The sequence below is a fragment of the Martes martes genome, assembly GCF_963455335.1.
Source record: "Martes martes genome assembly, contig: scaffold_57, whole genome shotgun sequence".
NCBI classification, from domain to species: domain Eukaryota; kingdom Metazoa; phylum Chordata; class Mammalia; order Carnivora; family Mustelidae; genus Martes; species Martes martes.
In genome coordinates, this window is record NW_027666627.1 from 355233 (window position 1) to 376935 (window position 21703).

Genomic DNA, 21703 nt, shown 5'->3' on the forward strand with positions numbered 1-21703 from the left:
GCCACTTTAATATGCAGCAGAATGAGGGCTCTTACTCTTTCCACACTCTGTTCCCTATCTATGCATAAATATTTTTTCACAGCCTCGACTATTAGGGAATAAATTATCAGGAGTCACTATGATAATTTTATACCAAGTAGTCCTTCCCTTCCCTTGGCAATTTTTTTAAAGATTTTATTTATTTATTTGACACAGAGAGAGAGAGATCACAGTAGGCAGAGAGGCAGGCAGAGAGAGAGGGGGAAGCAGGCTCCCCGCTGAGCAGAGAGCCCGACGTGGGGCTCAGTCCCAGGACCCTGGGATCATGACCTGAGCCAAAGGCAGAGGCTTAACCAATTGAGCCACCCAGACTCCTCTCCCTTGGCAATTTAAACAGCTGTGAACCCTGTCAGATTTGCGAAAAGAGAATAATTGAGGAAGAGGTTGGTGCGGTGAGTATTTGAAAACTGATTAGTGCAGAGGGCCCTGCCCATTTTAAGATGCGCAGTCAGCCTGCTCTACATTGAACCTGTGCTGAGATTATGGTCAGCAAGGCGTTCTTCCTTTCTCCCTGCAGTGTATATACTTCAGTACTCAATAGACTACACTTCTTTTGGAATGAGTCCAATTCTGATTATGAAGCTAAAGAAGACGTATTGATAATATTAGAAAGAGGTCATCACAAAGTTTGTAGATTATCACAAAGTTTTCTGTGCTAATCTAAACAAATATTATAATTAATGTTACAATTCTATATTACCACCATCGCTATAGAATCTAAATTTATATATAAATTATTATATATAATAATATAATATAATATATAAATTTATATAATTTATAACATATATAATATATATAACACTTATTATATATTATATATAACATATATAAATTTATATAATTTATAACATTTATAACATTATAAATTTATAACATTTACCAAAATAGGTGGGTCAGTAGGTGGTACCTGTGATCAGTTTTACCAACTCTTAAAGAGCTAGTATAGGAATTTCATTTCCTTGCCTAGAATTTCTGGTTCTGTAGGAATAATTTTACATATAATTGCCATAAAAATACTAATAAGGGCTTTTATAACTTCATTCATTGTCTTGATCCCTAGACTCCATTCTATATAGATTTTATATACCTCAGTTGGGAATTTTCATGACAGAAAGTTTGGGCAGAGGAAATGTAGCTTTAGTAGTACATGACATCTAATCTGTTTCCCTTTTTCCTACAGTTTAAAGTTATTGATTACCTTGACTTTTGGCCTTCTTTCAGTATATGGATATCTTTGAATATTTTAAAAATGTATTTTAATAGATAAAGGGCTAGATCTCTTTTTATATACATAATTTTTTTTATTTTGGGGGGGATGCTATTTTTTTAAAGATTTTATTTATTTATTCAAGAGAGAGAGCGTGCCAGAGAGCACAAGCAGAGGGAGTGGCAGAGGGAGAGGGAGGCGCAGGCTCCCCGCTGAGCAGAGAGCCTGATGGAGAGCTTGATCCCAGGATCCTGAGATCATGACCTGAGCCGAAGGTAGCTGTTTTACTGACTGAGCCCCCCAGATATCCCCAGATCTCTTTATAAACATAAATTTTGAAGCTTAGCATTCACACAAAACTGTACAAATCACAAATCTGTACCTCAGTAAGTTTTCACACAGTGCACTCAGTATATTATTGGCACCCAGCTCAAGAAGTGAAATATTACCAGAAACTTCCTAGTGTCCCTTTCTTCCTACTGCAAGCATATCATTGGTCTGACTCATAACATACATTAATTGGCCTGAGTTTGAATTTTACATAAACATAATACATGTAGTGTATATGGCTTCTTTCATTCAACGTGATGTTTATGAGATCCATCCATGTTTTTACATGAAGTTTTACTTCATTCATCCCCATTGCAGATTATTCTATAAATCACAATAGTGTGTATTCTCCATAAGGTAGACATTGGGTTGTTTCTAGTTTTGGCCTAAAGAGTGCTCTTGTGAATATCTCTTATGTTTCTTGGTGAACATATGTATGCATTTCTCCTTAGGGGTGGACAGAGTTTTACTTACAACTGTTAACTTTACCAACATTTTATTAAGTTTTAATAATTTAATCAGTAACTTGTGAAGACCATTCTAAGCCTAATTAAAAAACTCATTTACTCTGTAACGATTGTATACTTCCTAGAGAAAGTCCTAGAAAATGATCTAGGAATCTAAGAGAGTCATGAGTTTAATTCTACATTTTCATAATGCCTTTCAGCCCAGAGATGTTTCATGTTTTAGTACACTTCTTGTCAGGTAGTTTCTTTTTAACCCTGACCAATGTACTTGAGTTCTTTTTTTCCCCACTGAGAACTCTTTAAAGTTGTCTAATACAGGGTTGCAAATTGGCTGCAAATGTATTATTAGACCAGTGTAATTTAAAATAAATACATAAAAGTACACACATAAATGCGCTTCTAATTTAAATTGATAGCTAACATTTTTAATGATGTCTATTGAATTCTTGACAAGTCCACAAAAATTTACTATGCTTGGAGGTAAACCTCCAAAAGGTAAGGTTCCTTCCCTTTACCATGACTTGACATTAAAAAACAAAACAAAACAATAATCCATTGCTAATTTAGTTTTTACCGATTTAAAAGTTTAAGGTTTAGTTCTTAATGGCTATTTTACAAATAAGTCTTCATTCTGAACCTACCATTGTATAAACTTTTTTTGAGAGGAAGGGGATTTTGAATTTTATTACAATTTCAGATTTTAAGTGGTGAGAATAGTGCAGAGAACTCTCTGTACTCTTAACCAAACTCAGTAGTTTTTTAGCACTTTGTCCCATTTGCTCACATTCTTTACATAAATGTATTTTTAAACTGTTTAAGAGTAAATTATAGATATCATGCTCCTTTAACCCTAAATACCTCATTATGTATCTCCTAAAAAATAAGAATATTCTATTACATAACTCCAGTATAGTTATTAAAGTCAGGAAATTTCACACGCTTCCAGAACTAATTATGAAATTTAGTTATATTCAAATTTCTGCATTTCTCTTATTAATACCTTTTGTAGTGAGGTCCTCCCATCCCCCACCTCAAATCCAGGTTTAGGACTCAATCCAGGTTTACACATTAAGATTTTCCTTTAATCATTTTTAAAAAATTATTTTAGAGAAAGAGAGAGAGAGGGAGAGCAGGCAGTGGGGAGGGGCAGAGGGAGAGAGAGAATGAGAATCTTCAAGCAGACGGATCATGACCTGAACCAGAATCAAGAGTTGCTGCCTAACTGACTGAGCCATGCAGGCACCCCTTGATTTTTCTTCAATCTGAAAAAGTTCTTTAGCTTATTTATTTATTTATTTATTTGAGAGAGAGAGAGAGAGAGAGAGAGAGAGTAAGCACACATGCAAGTGCAGGAGCCGGTCAGGGGGAGGGCAGAGGGAGAGAATCTGAAGCAGACTGTGCACTGAGTGTAGAGTCCCGTGCAGGGATCAGGCCCACGACCCTATCACGAGGTGAGCCCAAGTCTAATGTTTAACTGGCTGAGCCACCCAGGCTCCCCTCCTCACTCTGTTATTATGGGAGTGGGTGTGGATCTTTCATGACCTTAAAATTTGTGCAGTATACATACTAATTTGTGGAATAGTCCTGTTTGTCTTTGACGTTTTCTCTTTTAATGACTGTTGTGATTTATAATTAGAAATATATATTTAGGAGCTCCTGGGTGGCTCAGTGGGTTAAAGCCTCTGCCTTTGGCTTAGGTCATGATCCCAGGATCCTGGGATCGAGACCCACATCGGGCTCTCTGCTCACCGGGGAGCCTGCTTCCCTTCCTCTCTCTCTGCCTGCCTCTCTGCCTACTTGTGATCTCTGTCTGTCAAATAAATAAATAAAATCTTAAAAAAAGAAAGGAAATACATATGTCTTAGTCCCATTTCTTGTAGTTTTATAGTGATGACAGGAATAGATTTGTCTTCTGTTAATGAGTCAACTTTTAGGGCACACCTAAGGTTCGCAGCTGGTTGCCAGGAGAATCAACCATGTGATAAGAGGGCTGGAACTTTCCACAAGTTAGTATGTATTGTGCAGTCTTTTGGAATGAAGTCCTTAACTTATGGTATTTGATGCTATCTCCAGGTGGGTAGCATCAGAATTGATTTGAATGTTAGGGTGCCCGACTGGTGTTGGAGAATTGTTTGTTGGTGTGAGGGAAAACCATCTGCTAGAATTGGGTACAAGATTGTAATGACTTTGTGGTGTCCTTGGACTATATGATCATGCTATGCTGTAATCACTTACATTAAACTTTTATGGTTTCCAGTGTCTTGTGGTTAAAATTAGCAGTGTGAGGGCTGGGCAAAATGTATGAAGAGGAAAGAGAGAATCATGCTTTCAGTTGTCGAATGAGTAAGTCAGGGGAGTAAAAGGCATAGGAAATACAGTCAGTGATGCTGTAATAGTGTTGTACAGTGACAGAGGGTAGCTACACTTGTGAGCACAGCATAATGTTTAAACTTGTCAAATCACTATGTTGTACACCTGAAACTAACATAACTGTGGGTCAACTATACTCAGACATTTTTAATTAAAATAATAAAATCAGCACTGTGATGATCATCTTATTATCTCAAGGCTTTGCCTACATCCTTAATTATCTCTTTAGAATAAATTCTAGACTTACTCATTTATTTATTCATTATTCTGGGTTCTAATTCTAGAAATGGAATTGGTCAGTTAAATGGGGCACTCATATTTAAGGTTTGTTTCTATACCGCCCACTATCTCTACTGACAGTGCTCAGCAGTATATAAAAGTGTTGGTATGAATCTCTGCTAATTTAGGATTCATTTATTAAAATCAGTACTATAACATCAGAAAGTTTAAAGTTTAAAGTCATAGAATAGTTAAACACTTTTCTTTCTAATCACAAGAGATATTTTACAAAATTGTGGGAAAATTCTCAGTTACAAGAATACATTCTACCATTTTTTTTTAAGATTTTATTTATTTACTTGACAGACAGAGATCACAAGTAGGCAGAGAGGCAAGAAGAGAGAGAGAGGAGGAAGCAGGCTCCCTGCTGAGCAGAGAGCCTGATGCAGGGCTGGATCCCAGGACCCTGGGATCATGACCTGAGCCGAAGGCAGAGGCTTTAACCCACTGAGCCGCCCAGGCGCCCCCATTCTACCATTTAAACCAGTTAAGAATAACAATAACATGGCAATACAAGGGGTGGTCTTAAGGGTATTCTTCAACAACTTTCCTTTAAAAATAGTTTTTTATGTTAAAATATAGCATTAATAAAGGGTTTTTTGCCTTTTTAAATGAAAAATGAAACGTTGTGGAAACCAGAGAAATCTGTTATTCCAACTTATGAAAAGGTACTGCTGTTATGAAAGTTTTCTAACATAGGAAAAGTTACAAAGCTGGAGACATGAACTACTTTACCTCTACATACTTTGTTATGTGTCACCTAAGACTAAAGACATTATCCTAAAGAGAATAATTTATTCTACCAAATAAAATGAAATACTGTTTCCTTAATATCTTGTATTCCGGAATTTTTTCAAATTTTCATCAGCTGTCCAAATCAAATTTTCATCAGAGTTTCTGAAATGTGTTTTTTATGGAAGAACATGAAGTCAAGGGTTCATGTGTCACATTTGGTTGTTTAATCTTTTAATCTGTGCTTATGTGAATTTGATCTTACTTGTTTAATGACAGACAAGTTTATTATGTTCCATTCTCTCAAGATATGAATGGTAGAGGGAAATTAGTTTTAAAGAAGCTCCTGAAGTGAATCATTACTAGAGACATATGTTTTGCTTTGTTTCAAAATAATACTCATGTGCTTTCAACCTCAAAACTATGTATGCATTAATTAAAACTATTTGTTTCATAGGTTCACATCAGGTTTTATTTTTATTTTTTAAGTTGAATCAGTGAATTTGTTTCTCTTTTAGGAATACTTTTAGTTGGACCACCAGGGACAGGAAAGACGCTTCTTGCTCGAGCTGTGGCTGGAGAAGCTGATGTTCCTTTTTATTATGCTTGTGGATCAGAATTTGATGAAATGTTTGTGGGTGTGGGAGCCAGCCATATCAGAAATCTATTTAGTACATTTTAATGTATCTTTCATACAATACGAAATTTTGTTAATTTTAGGGGAAGAGGGATTCTTACCCTTTATTTCCTATTCAATTATCACTGATAGCTGACCTCACCATTGTGGGGTTTTGGTTTTAGGTAATTTAATGTGTGAACTAAAACAGAACTGTACTTTCCCAAATAGAGGAGCTAGAAGTGTTAGGTGAGGTTGGGGCCTGTTGAAAAGCTGGGTTTTCTGTTGTTGTTGTCCTTTTTATCTTATTCATTAATTCAGTAGTATGTAATTAAGAAATAGCCTCAAATCTGACTGTGGCTTGTACAGTCAGAAGAATGAATACTTGGTTGTTTTTATTATATATCATTTTGTATGGTACAGTTTTTTTCCTGGGGCTACCGTTCTTAAATCAATTTTAAAGAAAGAAAGAGATCTCATTTTATGTACTTTCTCCTTAATGAATGTCTTTTGTTGCCTTTGACAGTCTTACAGGTTTTTAATACTTACATGATTTTGTTCAAAAAACATTGATTTCATTAAACTTATTTGTATCTTTTCTCTTTTCCTAGGGGAAGCAAAAGCAAATGCTCCCTGTGTTATATTTATTGATGAATTAGATTCTGTTGGTGGGAAGCGAATTGAGTCTCCAGTGCATCCATATTCAAGGCAGACTATAAATCAGCTTCTCGCTGAAATGGATGGGTAATTGAATCTTCGTCTGTCTTTGGGATATGGTAACATATTTGGGAACATTCGAGAAATAGCGGGGCATCTGGCTAAGTCAGTGGAGCATGCGGCTCTTCCTCTCGGAGTTGTGCATTTGAGCCCCACGTGGAGTATAGAGATTACTTAAAAATAAAATCTTAAAAAAAAAATAGAAAGAAAGAGGAAAAAATGTAGGCAACAGAGTAGTCCCTGTGCATGAAGTCAAGACAAGCTGCATTCTCTGCATTGTGTTCTTTCCATTACTAATGGGGTGACTGAGGTATCAACTCTTAATTGGTGATCTCTATACCTTTTTTCATTGATTGTATCATGACAGGAAAGTGATGATTCCCATTGAGAATACTAGTCTGTTTGGAGACGTAAAGAGTGTTTGCTGGTTCCTGCACAATTTGTGACTTGCTTTTAGTGTTGTGGTAAATTAAAAGTTTGCATCAGTTTTTATAATATAAAGAGCAAGAAGTGGGGTTGCTTTGGAAGAAGGAAGGACTTCTTAAAACCATGTATGACTTTTTGGAACCAAACAGGAAGTCTAGGAGCAAATAATTTGAATTGGTAAGCTTGAGAATAATTTTTCACAAATTAGGTTCCGTAGCCTTTTCTGTTAGGTCATGTCTTCCTAAGTAGAACAAATACCATGAAGGCATGTAATCATAGATGACTTTGTGATGTATTGTTAGCAGTTTTATTGAAGTGTACTGGCCTAGTAACATTTGTTCTTTTTAAAAAATAATAGGGATGTCTTATCACTTTGGGTATAAAAAGGATCAGTCCCTTTTCTTTACTGTTACTAAATTTAATGATAGTTTCGTGTAGAGCATTTCTATATGTGTATTGTTTTAATTTTCAGTGAAATGTTACTTTCCTTCTTTTTTACTAGCTTTAAACCCAGTGCAGGAGTTATCATAGGAGCCACGAGTTTCCCGGAGGTGTTAGATAAGTACGTATTAAAAGACTGTTTTTACAAGTACTGATACATACTGAAATGTGGATGAGCTTTAAAAGAGAAGGAAGCCCATCACCAAACATCACATATGATTCTGTTTATGTGAAATGTCCAGAATAAGCAAATCGGTGGCAACAGAGAGTAGATAAGTGTCTGGCAGAAGGAGGGAAGAATGGAGAGTGACTGTTGGTGGCTATGGGGTTTCTTTTTGGAGTGGGGGAATAAAAATATTCTTAAGTTAGATTGTTGGTAATTGCACAACTCTGGCTATATTAAAAACCACTGGATTATCTACTTTGAAATCTGTGATGTGTGAATTGAGTTTCAGTAAAGTTGTTAAAAGAACCTTCTGACAACTTTATATCACAAAAGTTTGGGGAGGGTGGAGAGCATGTTTAAAATAAAATTTATTACAGTTTTAAATTTTTTATTTTATCAAAGAAGTTATTCATCTTTTAATTTGATCTAATAGTTTTTTTTAAATCTTTGCCTAAGTCTGTGGTTTAACATTCTGTACTTAGAGCAGTTGTGATAGGAAGCTATCACAGTGTGGCTTCATAATAGACTGCTGTAGAATTATTGTTCCTAGAGTGATTAGCTTGCGTGTTTTTGTTTATGAGGGTTGCCTACTATCTATCTCTATCAACCTTTGTTCTGCCTTCTGGTTATCGAAACTGTTACTTGAGCCATGTTTTACAAGGAGTTCTCTGAATATTTATATTCAGAATTCCAGTGTAGGGTGGAATAGGTGATGGGGATTAAGGAGCGCACTTGTGATGAGCGGTGGGTGACGTGTGGAATTGTCGAATCACTGTACTATACACCTGAAACTAACATAGCACTGTATGTTAGCTGTCCTGGATTTGAAATAAGAAACAAAACTCCATCCAAGATAATAATCCTTCACAAATATTTAATGTTAATGGATATGAGAGGCATTAACTTGCAACATTTAATCACATTTACTCTTCCAAACATGAAAATATCTATCAAATAATACTAGAACTTTAATTTTTTATTTTTTTTATTTTTAATTTTTTTAATTGCTTTTCAGTGTACTAGAGTTCATTGTTTATGCACCACACCCAGTGCTCCATGCAATACATGCCCTCCACAATACCCACCACCAGGCTGGCCCAACTTCCCACCCCCCACCCCTTCAAAACCCTCAGGTTGTTTTTCAGAGTCCACAGTCTCTCATGGTTCATCTCCCCCTCCAATTTCCCTCAACTCCCTTCTCCTCTCTATCTCCCATGTCCTCCATGTTATTTCTTATGCTCCACAAATAAGCGAAACCATATGATAATTGACTCTCTCTGCTTGACTTATTTCACTCAGCATAATCTCTTCCAGTCCCGTCCATGTTGCTACAAAAGTTGGGTATGCATCCTTTCCGATGGAGGCATAATACTCCATAGTGTATACAGACCACATCTTCCTTATCCATTCGTCCGTTGAAGGGCATCTTGGTTCTTTCCACAGTTTGGCAACCGTGGCCATTTCTGCTATACACATTGAGGTACAGATGGCCCTTCTTTTCACTACATCTGTATCTTTGGGGTAAATACCCAGTAGTGCAATAGCAGGGTCATAGGGAAGCTCTATTTTTAATTTCTTAAGGCATCTCCACACTGTTCTCCAAATTGGCTGCACCAACTTACATTCCCCTTTCTCCACATCCTCCCAACACGTTTCCTGTCTTGTTAATTTTGGCCATTTTAACTGGTGTAAGGTGGTATCTCAATGTGTTTTTAATTTGACTCTCCCTGATGGCTAGTGATGATGAACATTTTTTCATGTGTCTTAAAGCAAAAGTATTTTTGTTCTAACAAACATATTTTTCAGCATTAGGCACTTACAATTTCATAGTGTCAGTAGATAACATAATACTAATTTAAAAACCATGAGAGACTCTTAACTATAGGAAATAAACCAGGGGTTTCTGGAAGGGAGGTGGTTCGGGGATGGGGATTAAGGCAGGCACTTGACGTGATGAGCACTGGGTGTTATACACAGCTGACGAATTATTGAACTCTACATCTGAAGCTAATGATATATTGGTATGTTGGCTAATTGAATTTAAATTAAGAAAACAAAATAGGTAGAAGTATTAAATATATGTATATATACTGAACTAAAGGAAGATCTATAATCTTAGTAAAAATTTAAAAGCAAAGTTCAAATTAATGGATATAGTATGATCCAATTCTTAAAAAAGTAACATAATCTATATATATATTACATATCCTACTTTATGTATTATCTACAAATCTGTATAGCTATAGATGATATATGTTTGTACATATAGAAATCAAAGTCGTGGCTATCCAAGTGCGTGTTCGGAATCTTAACTTTTTTTATATGCCCCCTTATGGTTATACTTGTAACTGAAAACATGTAATACCTTTGTGATTTAAAAAAGTAATAAAGAAAATAAAAACAATTATAAGACAGAGAACAAAAAAGTGAAAAAACAAAAACAAACCTCCATCCAACTTCTGGTTGTCGTTATCTTTCCATCTTGTCTTCAGAGTGTCAGTCCTATTTAACTTGACTTTCTGTACTCGGATTATTAACTTATATTTTCTTCTCATATTCTCCCTTTAGTGACTTAATATGTCCTGGTCATTTTGACATGCAAGTTACAGTTCCAAGACCAGATGTAAAGGGTCGAACAGAAATTTTGAAATGGTATCTCAATAAAATAAAGTTTGATCCGTGTAAGTCTAATTCTAGTAACAAACTTTATTATTATCTCTATGTAATGGCAATATTTTATTCCACCCTATTTGTGGTCCTTACTTGATAAATGTCTCAGAAGACCAGTTTTTTCTATGTCCTTTTTTCTCTCCATTTGTATTTCCTTTTAAAAAAGTTTATTACTTGATAATTACATATGTAGAACATTCTGTCATTTGAATCCCCATTCTAAAGGATGTTTTCTTGGGGCTCCTGGGTGGCCCAGTTGGTTGAGTGGTTGCCTTTGGCTCAGGTTGTGAGGGTCCTGGGATCAAGTCCCACCATCAGGCCTCCTGCTCAGCAAGAGAGTCTGTTTCTCCTTCTCCCTCTGCTCCTGCTCATGTGCTCTTTCTCACTCACTCTCTCAAAAAAATTTACAAATTTAAAAATAACTTTAATTAATAGATTAAATAAATAATAAATTAAAATGATTAAATATAAATAATTATAAATATAAATGAACTAAATAATTAAATATAAAATAAGTTAAACATAATTAAAAATAATAAATTAAATTTAGTAAATTTAGTTAATAAATCTAAATTTTTATTTATTTATTTATTTTTAAAATTTTTTCATAAACATATAATGTATGTTTATCCCCAGGGGTACAGGTCTGTGAATCACCAGGTTTACACATTTCACAGCACTCACCATAGCACATACCCTCCAAAATGTCCATAACCCCATCACCCTCTCCTGCCCCCCCTGCCCCCCAGCAACCCTCAGCCTGTTTTGTGAGATTGAGTCTTTTATGGTTTGTCTCCCTCCCGATCCCATCTTCTTTCATTTATTCTTTTCCTATCCCCCAAACCCCCCACGTTGCTTCTCCATTTCCTCAAATCAGGGAGATCATATGATAGATGTCTTTCTCCAATTGACTTATTTCGCTAAGCATAATACCCTCTAGTTCCATCCACGTCGTCGCAAATGGCAAGATTTCATTTCTTTTGATGGCTGCGTAGTATTCCACTATATATATATATCCATCTATATACATAGATAGATAGATAGATATCCACTATACATATATATATATTCCACTATATAGATAGATAGATGATAGATAGATAGATATCACATCTTCTTTATCCATTCATCTGTTGATGGACATCTAGGTTCTTTCCATCGTTTGGCTATTGTGGACATTGCTGCTATAAACATTTGGGTGCACGTGCCCCCTTGGAGCACCATGTTTGTATCTTTAGGGTATATACCCAGCAGTGCAATCGCTGGGTCATAGGGTAGCTCTATTTTCAGCTTTTAAAGGAACCTCCACACTGTTTTCCGGAGTGGTTGCACCAGCTTGCATTCCCACCAACAGTGTAGGAGGGTTCCCCTTTCTCTGTATCCTTGCCAGCATCTGTCATTTCCTGACTTGTTAATTTTAGCCATTCTGACTGGTGTGGGTGGTATCTCATTGTGGTTTTGATTTGTATTTCCCTGATGCCGAGTGATGTGGAGCATTTTTTCATGTCTGTTGGCCATCTGGAGATCTTCTTTGCAGAAATATCTGTTCATGTCCTCTGCCCATTTCTTGATTGGATTATTTGTTCTTTGGGTGTTGAGTTTGCTGAGCCCTTTATAGATTTTGGATACTAGCCCTTTGTCTGGTATGTCGTTTGCAAATATTTTCTCCCATTCTGTCAGTTGTCTTTTGGTTTTGTTGCCTGTTTCCTTTGCTGTGCAAAAGCTTTTGATCTTGATGAAATCCCAATAGTTCATTTTTGCCCTTGCTTCCCTTGCCTTTGGTGATGTTCCTAGGAAGAAGTTGCTGCGGCTGAGGTCGAAGAGGTTGCTGCCTGTGTTCTCCTCACGGATTTTGATGGATTCCTTTCTCACATTGAGGTCCTTCATCCATTTTGAGTCTATTTTCATGTGTGGTGTAAGGAAATGGTCCAGTTTCATTTTTCTGCATGCGGCTGTCCAATTTTCCCAGCACCGTTTGTTGAAGAGGCTGTCTTTTTTCCATTGGACATTCTTTCCTGCTTTGTCGAAGATTAGTTGACCATAGAGTTGAGGGTCTATTTCTGGGCTCTCTATTCTGTTCCATTGATCTATATGTCTGTTTTTGTACCATTACCATACTGTCTTGATGATGACAGCTTTGTAATAGAGCTTCAAGTCTGGAATTGTGATGCCACCAACTTCGGCTTTCTTTTTCAATATTCCTTTGGCTATTCGAGGTCTTTTCTGATTCCATATAAATTTTAGGATTATTTGTTCTATTTCTTTGAAAAAAAATGGATGGGATTTTGATAGGGATCGAATTAAATGTGTAGATTGCTTTAGGTAATGTAGACATTTTCACAATACTTGTTCTTCTAATCCATGAGCATGGAACATTTTTCCATTTCTTTGTGTCTTCCTCAATTTCTTTCATGAGTACTTTATAGTTTCCTGAGTATAGATTCTTTGCCTCTTTGGTTAGGTTTATTCCTAGGTATCTTATGGTTTTGGGTGCAATTATAAATGGGATTGACAAAATTTAAAAGTTTTTTCAAAATTCCTTTTTTTAAAAAGGAATGTTTTCTTGACAGTATTCAGATAATACTTGAAGATAAATATAAGTGGTTTTAGATGAATGTAAAATATGAAATAGTAGAAAAAGCACATAAAATATCATCACTTTGGACCCCAAAGAAGCAAACTTTACAACAAAACATATGAAAATATTATGGACCCACTTGAGTAATAAATGCAGCTATTAAACTAAGCTGTAGTATTTTCAAGGATAGGTGAATCAATTTTAAAACCTGATATGGTGGGTCGCCTGGGTGGCTCAGTTGGTGAAGCGACTGCCTTCAGCTCAGGTCACAATCCCGGAGTCCCAGGATTGAGTCCCACATCAGGTTCCCATCTCCATGAGGAGTCTGCTTCTCCCTCTGACCTTCTCCCCTCTCATGCGCTCTCTCTCTCTCTCCCCCAAATAAAAACAAATAAAATCTTTTTTAAAAAAGCCTGATATGTTTCCTCTAATGGGGGAGTTTTATAAATGTACATATAATACTAAATACTTAAGTATAAAGTATTTCAAGATGAAACTCAGAAAACAAAATGTTGTCTAGGAGTATACATTCTCAATTGTGCTTAGGCTAGTAACAGTTTAGGTCATAATTTGAAGATTTATAAATCATGTCTGGCAACTCTGCATTTCTTTACTTTTCACAAAGTTATTTAAATTTACAAATTTTGTGATGTGTCCCAATGGGATTTTAATGATCTATTTAATGGCAATTTTGGTTTTCCTTTAGAAAAAGTAAGTTTATTTTGTAGTTACAGTGATATAAATATTTTAAGTTCTAGTTCAGGATAGCTGTTTTCTTTTTTCTTTTGGAATATGAGTCATTTGTGAAGGGTTGTTTTGGAATTTTAATATTGTGTTTATCTACATAGCTGTGGATCCAGAAATTATAGCTCGAGGTACTGTTGGCTTTTCTGGAGCAGAGTTGGAGAATCTTGTGAACCAGGCTGCATTAAAGGCAGCTATTGATGGAAAAGAAATGGTTACCATGAAGGAACTAGAGTTTTCCAAAGATAAAATTCTAACAGATAGGTTTTTTCTCTTTTTTGTTTTCCCTGTCTTACACTGTTCATTATGTTAGAGAATAAATTCTTTTTGAGAAAAATGTTATAAGAAAGGAAGGTATAGGAGCAAGAAAATATTTACTCAAAAGTAGCCACACAACTGGGCCTTTTACAGAACAAATATAGTTTATATGATTATACAGTTTGGGGGAAGGGGGTGCCCATGTGTTTACTCTTGTCTCGTATAGCTGATAAAAGAATAATTGTACTGATAAAAGAAAAATTTTGCTAATTTTCAATATTTGATTTTAAATCTTGAATTGGCTTCAGAACAATTTCGTTGTGACATTTCTTGTTTAAATTTATTTTCTGGAAATAGAATTAAACTTTTCTCATTGATAGTAAGGAGTAAGAGGACAGCTCTTACAATTTTGGTTGTCAGTTGGCAACTTATTTTGGTTTAAAATAACTTATTAGTGATATTAAGTCATGCCACTCTAAGAATTACTTAAAAGCAAGTGGGTTTCATTCATCTAAATATACCTTCCTCACGGAATAATTTTATTCAATTAAATTTTTATCCTTAGGGCCTGAACGTAGAAACACGGAAATTGACAATAAAAACAAAACCATCACAGCATATCATGAATCCGGTCATGCTATTATTGCATATTACAGTAAGGATGCAATGCCTATCAACAAAGCTACAATCATGCCAAGAGGGTCAACACCTGGACATGTAAGTATCTTGTTTTTTTTCCTTTTCCTTCAAATAACAATCTTCAAAAGCTCTTGTAGGAAACTGTTGAGGAAAATAAAAAGAAAATTCAACTAAGTTCTAAGCTCGCTAATAACTTTCTTCTTTAACGTTCTGAACCACTGTGAGATCAGATACACTCGTGAAACTTATCTGCTAATAAAGAATACTAATAGTTCAAATATTATATATTAACATGATGAAATTTAAGTCTGGAATGACAACAAGGTATCATTCTTAAATATGTCATTGCTCTTTTCCCTCCTCAAAGAAACTAGGTTAGTGGTTCCATAGTCTTTCTAAGATTTTTCTCACTGAGTACAAGTTTCATTTTCTTATCTTTCTTTTTTTTTTTTTTTAAGATTTTATCTATTTATTTGACAGACAGAGATCACAAGCAGGCAGACAGGCAGGCAGAGAGAGAGAGGTGGAAGCAGGCTCCCTGCTGAGCAGAGAGCCTGATGCGGGGCTCGATCCCAGGACCCTGGGATCATGACCTGAGCTGAAGGCAGAGGCTTTAACCCCCTGAGCCACCCAAGTGCCCCTCATTTTCTTATCTTTCTAACGATAGACATTTTAAGCCTTTCTTTTTTGGCACCTGGGTACAAGTCCATCCTATTGCAGCATTATCCTATTGCAGGATTATATAGCTATGACACATAAAATGAGCTTTTGCTTTATAAAGAATTTTTCTTCCTTTGCATAATACCAGTTTTGTCATTAGTCGCCCGAGACCATCTCTACTAAATGTCTTTGAGCTGTCAGCATCATGACATTAAGTGCTCTAGCAAGAGCCAGATGATAATTCTGATCATTAATGTAAATATTTCCAACTGTATCTGGAGTTTTTCTTTGTTTCCAATTGTCTAGGTGTCCCTCTTGCCTGAGAATGACAGATGGAATGAAACTAGAGCTCAGCTGCTTGCGCAGATGGATGTTAGTATCGGAGGAACAGTGGCTGAGGAGCTTATATTTGGAACTGACCATATCACAACAGGTTGGATGTAAAGAATGGCTTTAGTTCAGATTGTGCTTGCTGATTTAAAAATATTTTTAAATATTGAGACTATGTATATTTTTAAATTTTAGGTGCTTCCAGTGATGTTGATAATGCAACTAAAATTGCAAAGCAGATGGTTACCGAATTTGGAATGAGTGAAAACGTAATAGCTGATTTTACCCCTCCCTCATGTATCAAATGATGATTTGCCAAGTGTCTCCTTATGAGACAGGGTTCTTTTTTTTAAGACTTTATTTTTTTATTGGAGAGAGCGAGCATGAGAGGGGGGATGGTCAGAGGGAAAAGCAGACTCCCAGCTGAGCAGGGAGCCCCGTGCAGGACTTGATCCTAGGATGCCGGACCGTGACTGGAGCTGAAGTCAGTCTCTTAACCCACTGAGCTACCCAAGGCACCGTAGGAGAGAGGGTTCTCCTTATAAATTGGTAACATTTACTTTCCCCCTGTCTCATTCCGACTAGATTTGTCACAGCTCATTCTAAAGTAAACTTTTTTTTTTTTTTGACCACTAGAATATAGTATTCACTTTCCATTCTGGCTGCTTGGACAATAATAGTATGTCATGAGTTAAGCAAATGATAAGATATTCTGTTTCTGTTCATATGACCTAAAACTTCTGTTTGCCGAGCTTGCTTACTTTACCCTTCCCACGTATTTCACTCTCCTATGTTATCACTGTGGCTTCACACAGCATTTCTAATACACTACATTGTGGATTTCTGGATTTGGAATAGTGGCAAAGGTTTTCGAAGAAGGTACTCAGAACCACACTTAGGATTTTAAAGTTTCTCTCTTGTTCATACTTTTTAGTCTTACACTTTCAGAAGAATGAAGAAATTTCTACACTGAATTTCTTCCTTGCCCTTGATGAGGTTTCCTTGAGTATAGGATAGTACTTCCTCTGTTAACATTTATTAGTGGTTTGGGGTGTTTCTGTTCAATTTCTTTCGTTTGTTTTAGCTTGGAGTTATGACCTACAGTGATACTGGGAAACTGAGTCCAGAAACTCAATCTGCTATTGAACAAGAAATTAGAATCCTTCTAAGGGTAATAATTCTGTTTTTCTGTGCTTATTCATCTGTCTAGTCATTAATGTGCCTAAATAGTTAGGTGCTACCAGAAGGTAATGGTTACCCCCTGTTTAAAACTGTCGCTGTATATAATCAAGAGAGTGAGTGCACCATTGCAGCCATGATTTCAGTATGTAATTGGGAGCCTCTGGTCATAGACTGAATCTTCATTTTATTCTGGCCATAGGCTAGGAACAGTTAATATCAGTAATGATAAATATTCTACTTCATCTGTAAAACCATAGTGTTGTTAGAATAGGGGGGATATTTGATTATTTGAGTCTTTATTAGTTTTTCACTCTGACATATATTTTATTCCACAACTATTAGTTGCTTTGTGCCTCGCTGTGTACATATGCTGAGAATGAAGCATAAAGGTCTTTGAAAATGAAAGTCTTTTTGATTGCAGGGTCCAGTGCAGAATACGTGAGCGTCGATTCAGTGAGATGAGTTAGTAGGTTCTGTGGAATCTCCTTAAGGCACAGCAGATGTTTGGATTAGGGCAGTGAGAGGCGAAATTGAGAAAAATGAATGCATTCAAGAGATACTGATCTAGTGGAATCAAATGCCTTTCTGATGTTTGGGTGAGAGCAGCTAAATTAAGTAACAAAGCTGTGTTCTCGATTTCTGCTTGGTGCAGCCATCTAGTTGTGTGTGTCGTTGACTGAGAAAACACTGATGATGGCCTAAGGTGGGGAAGTGTGTAGATTATAAGCTGAGTTTTATACATATTTAATTTGAAGTGTTTTCTTTTTTTAAGGTTTTATTTGTTTATTTGAGAGAGAGCGTGAGCATAAAGTGGGGTGGGTGAGGGGCAGAGGGAGAAGCAGATATCCCTGTTGAGCAGGGAGCCTGATGTGGGGCTCGATCCCTGGACTCTGGGATCATGACCTGAGCTGAAGGCAGACGCTTAACCAAGTGAGCCTCCCAGGTACCCCTGAATTTGAGGGGTCTTAGTGACGATTTCAAGTTGGGAGGGATACATGGGTCTGGTGCTTAGTGCAGAGGTTGGATATGTGTATTCCATTTGGATGTACATGAAGGCAGGTCTTGGAATGGAAAAGACTGAGCTAAATGGCAGAAAGTCTAGTGAACAAGAACTGGAATTAGGGTTGTAGACGGCAGAATGAAGGATGTTGAAGTCAGGTGGTGTAAACTTCAAAGGAATCATGCTTTATAGGAGAGGGTGGTAGAGTAATAGTCTGTCAGCAGTGAGGGGAACAAAGGTCTCACCTCTTTACTCTGAAATATCTGGGATAGGAGTGAATCAGTAGCTGTCAGTTGAAGGATTCGGAGTCTCCCCAGGAGGACCAAGTTTTGATTAACTCAAAGAGGTAAAAGCTTTAAAGTCATTAAGTTTATGAAAAGCTTATATGATGGAAAGGTTTAGAAGGTGTTTCAGAAGAGGAATTCTCTCTCCCTTGCCTGAATCTTCATTCTTTTTTTTACTATTTATGTTATTTTGAGTAAATTATCTCTTCTAGTATTAGAGCATTGGAAATACTCTTTCTTTGCTCTTAATACTTTTCTGAAATGTTAAGCTTGTGAGGGCGGTAGGTACTCTTTGCACTAGATGGCACACTTACATAGTTATTAAGGAAAATGATGATTAGTTAGTATACATTTTAGGTTCAAATGTATAAGAAACTTAAAGATATAAAAACCTTATCATAGTCTTACATGTTACGGTGTAAGGGTTTCATTCCAATGGAGTTTTTAAAGTTAATACTAATTCATCCTAGGTTATTAGTTTCAATATTCCATGACATATTTATAATACTTTATGTGTTCTCTTTAATTTGATATTTCACTTGACCATAACAGTTTTGTTCAGAATGTCTAATGATGTTTATTTTTAATAATTATGTTATTTTTATATGACGTATGCTTCTTGGTGTTGGTAAACTCATTTTCCAGTGGTATAGTCACTGACTGACAGGTAAGTTGTTACCAAATAAGAATAGAAAAGTAGATCTTTTCTCACTCTTGAAAGTGAATAAATTGGTGAAATCTCACAAGGCAAAAGGAGCAAACCTGCCTTTCCTTTTTAACATGTATATTGAATAGAGAAATAGATTTCTTTGTTTGCAGACCTTATTTAAACAGCAGATAAGTATAGTATATACTTGTATATCTTTAAGTATAGCTGCCTAGGTAGGCCTCACTTATCCATGTGATACATTTTGAAGTTAAAAAGAGAATGTTTGCAAGTTTGAAACTAATCTTTGAGAACCAAGCTTGCCTTATCTATCAATCAATCAATCAATCAATCAATCAATCAAGTAGGCTCCATGCTGGGTGTTTAAAATCTCCATGCCTTAAGAGACTCTTAATCTCACAAAACAAACTGAGGGTTGCTGGGGGGAGGTGGGGGGAGGGATGGGGTGGCTGGTTTCTGGATGTTGGGGAGGGTATGTGCTATGGTGAATGCTGTGAAATGTGTAAGCCTGATGATTCACAGACCTGTACCCCTGGGGCAAATAATACATTCTATGTTAATTTTTAAAAAAGAGCTTCATGCTTTTATCTTTTATAAATAGAAATGAATATAGTTCATATTTTTAAGGCATATACATTTTTTTTTCTTATTTATGATTTTAGCTTCTACTAAGTTTTCTGCCTCTTAGATACCTCTTTTTTTTCATTTCAGGACTCATATGAATGAACAAAACATATCTTGAAGACTCATGCAAAAGAGCTAAGAATCTAGCAGAATCTTTAATAACCTATGAGACTTTGGATGCCAAAGAGATTCAAATTATTCTTGAGGGAAAGAAATTGGAAGTGAGATGATAACTCTTAAAGTGGATGCATTGCTGGTTTTGCTGCGGGAATATATAAGTAGCATTTCGGTAGTCTCCTTTTGCGATGCTTTTCTCCCATTCTTGCCTTGGTATCACTCAAGAGTGTGAAACACTTTGTCTCTCTTTTGTCACATTTAATCTAATTCTGGTTATTCCCATGATGACACCTATGGCAAATTATCAGCCCATAGCAAATATGTTAAAGAAAATAAAGAACAATTAAGATTGGAAACAGCTTATTTGAGAAATGTTAATCAGTTATTCAGTTGAAAATAAGTAATGATTTTATGGTTGGTTCCTCTACTAGATGGGAATTAAAATTGTGCCTTTAGCTCTTGGGAAGTACTTTTACTTGGCAACGTAAAATTATCGAAGGATTATCTTTGTTTTTAGATAGTACCATTTATCTTTGATGAAGAAATGCTGCCATTTGGCTCAAGTGAAGCGTATTTCTATATAGGTCGGTGGAAACTTCATTAAGATGCACTTAATTATTGTGCTCCAGATTGTCCATATATAAAATAGTTCTGTTTTTGTCTATCTAAGAGAGAATTGTAAATGTACAGATTTAATCAGAATTTTAATGATTACAACCTTTTAGAAATGCAGCTTGCATTTCATGGTCTTTTTTTTTTTTTAACATCATTCTTACTAATGAAATTTATTTCAGAGCAGCAAATATTTTGTTAAATAAAAAGTGAGTCAGTTCAAAATCTGAATAACTATATAATTATGCTTGGTATTAAAAGAAAGATTAACCCCAAATCTCAGTCCTTTCAAAGTGAACTTTGAATTACCTCTTGGTTATGGCAAGTCATGCTTGCTTTTCATTCGGATTTTGTGAATATGAAGATGTTGTTACAGGATTTACAGATGACTTTATTTAACTGAATAGAGAATTATTTTAGAGCTCATTGTATTGGCTTTACAACCAGATATATTCTTGAAGTGATTTTATTAAAATTACCTACAGTTTTCTAATAACTTTTAAGTTGTATATGGTCTTCATTGAAGAAGTTGATAGAGGGAGTTTGCTATACAGTATCTTGCCTCTTTTTTTTTTTTTTAAGCTTTAAATTTTGATCTAATGTCAAACTTACAGAAATGTTACTTGAATAATACAAGGAACCCCTGTATACCCTTGGTCCAGATTCATTGTCCCATTTTTTTAATTGCCAACTACCCTTTCCCTTTTCTCTTCTCTTTCATCCTTCCCTGTCCCCCTCTCCTTCCTTCCTTCTCCCTGTGTGTATACATGTCTTTGTGTGGATGCATGTTTTTATTTTTCCTAGATAGACTTCTGAGGTAGAAATTGCTGGGTCATGTAGTAAGTTTCTGTTTACCTTTTTATGGACCTGATGAAATGCATCATTCTCTGTATCTTCTACAGCATATTCTTAGAGTCTTTTTGATAAAGTCATTCTGGTGTGAATGAAATAATATCTCATGGATTAACATACATTTATCTACACTAGTGATATCCTCTCCTGTTTTATTGGCCATGTGTATATTTTCTTTGGAGAAACATCCATTCAGAGCACCCTCACTGTCCCTTTTGGGTTGTCTTATTATGTGGTGTAAGAGATCATATATTCTGAACACAAGTTCTTTATTAATCTTGCTTTTTTTTTTAAATCCAATCGACAATCTCTGTTCAGTGGAGTGTTTAGTTCATTTAGATTTAGTTTTGATATACTTGTTTCTACACTTCCCATTTTGCTTTTTCTTTCCTGTTTTTCTCATATCTCAAGAGATCCTTCTGTTCCTCCTTTTTTGAGTTACAGCTTAGTGATTGATCTAGGTATGACTGTGTGCATCTTATCAGTCTACTCTAATTCTGGTCAAATGTAGGAACTTTGTTTCAGTATATCTCATTTTCTTCTCTGTGCTCCTAGTGTCATATGTTATATCTGTGCATGTTACAGCGACTCACCAATATAGTGGCATAACTAGTGCTTTATATACTCTTATTTCCACAGTCTTTCTCTGGGAATGTGATTTATTTTTGCCTTTGTTTTTTTCAGAATCGTTTT

The 21703-nt window shown here is 35.8% G+C and overlaps 1 pseudogene across 1 annotated transcript; it reads left to right on the plus strand.

Moving 5' to 3' along the window:
- The first annotated feature begins 4343 nt into the window (after positions 1–4343).
- Positions 4344–19659, plus strand: LOC308337878 (ATP-dependent zinc metalloprotease YME1L1-like; annotated as a pseudogene). The gene is made up of 11 exons: positions 4344–4389; positions 5946–6098; positions 6655–6787; positions 7689–7748; positions 10362–10474; positions 13890–14045; positions 14609–14760; positions 15649–15775; positions 15868–15941; positions 16757–16843; positions 19517–19659. The product of its transcript is annotated as an ATP-dependent zinc metalloprotease YME1L1-like (transcript).
- The last annotated feature ends 2044 nt before the right edge of the window (positions 19660–21703 follow it).